Source organism: Salarias fasciatus, chromosome 10 (genome assembly GCF_902148845.1).
Source record: "Salarias fasciatus chromosome 10, fSalaFa1.1, whole genome shotgun sequence".
Classification (NCBI taxonomy): domain Eukaryota; kingdom Metazoa; phylum Chordata; class Actinopteri; order Blenniiformes; family Blenniidae; genus Salarias; species Salarias fasciatus.
In genome coordinates, this window is record NC_043754.1 from 490,736 (window position 1) to 491,828 (window position 1,093).

Sequence of the window (1,093 nt, forward strand, 5' to 3'; positions counted from 1 at the left end):
GGGTTAGGGTTAGGGTTAGGGTTAGGGTTAGGGTTAGGGTTAGGGTTAGGGTTAGGGTTAGGGTTAGGGTTAGGGTTAGGGTTAGGGTTAGGGTTAGGGTTAGGGTTAGGGTTAGGGTTAGGGTTAGGGTTAGGGTTAGGGTTAGGGTTAGGGTTAGGGTTAGGGTTAGGGTTAGGGTTAGGGTTAGGGTTAGGGTTAGGGTTAGGGTTAGGGTTAGGGTTAGGGTTAGGGTTAGGGTTAGGGTTAGGGTTAGGGTTAGGGTTAGGGTTAGGGTTAGGGTTAGGGTTAGGGTTAGGGTTAGGGTTAGGGTTAGGGTTAGGGTTAGGGTTAGGGTTAGGGTTAGGGTTAGGGTTAGGGTTAGGTTAGGTTAGGGTTAGGGTTAGGGTTAGGGTTAGGGTTAGGTTAGGGTTAGGGTTAGGGTTAGGGTTAGGGTTAGGGTTAGGTTAGGGTTAGGGTTAGGGTTAGGGTTAGGGTTAGGGTTAGGGTTAGGGTTAGGGTTAGGTTAGGGTTAGGGTTAGGGTTAGGGTTAGGGTTAGGGTTAGGGTTAGGGTTAGGGTTAGGGTTAGGGTTAGGTTAGGGTTAGGGTTAGGGTTAGGGTTAGGGTTAGGGTTAGGGTTAGGGTTAGGGTTAGGGTTAGGGTTAGGGTTAGGGTAGGGTTAGGGTTAGGGTTAGGGTTAGGGTTAGGGTTAGGGTTAGGGTTAGGGTTAGGGTTAGGGTTAGGGTTAGGGTTAGGGTTAGGGTTAGGGTTAGGGTTAGGGTTAGGGTTAGGGTTAGGGTTAGGGTTAGGGTTAGGGTTAGGGTTAGGGTTAGGTTAGGGTTAGGGTTAGGGTTAGGGTTAGGGTTAGGGTTAGGGTTAGGGTTAGGGTTAGGGTTAGGTTAGGGTTAGGGTTAGGGTTAGGGTTAGGGTTAGGGTTAGGGTTAGGGTTAGGGTTAGGGTTAGGGTTAGGGTTAGGGTTAGGGTTAGGGTTAGGGTTAGGGTTAGGGTTAGGGTTAGGGTTAGGGTTAGGTTAGGGTTAGGGTTAGGGTTAGGGTTAGGGTTAGGGTTAGGGTTAGGGTTAGGTTAGGGTTAGGGTTAGGGTTAGGGTTAGGGTTA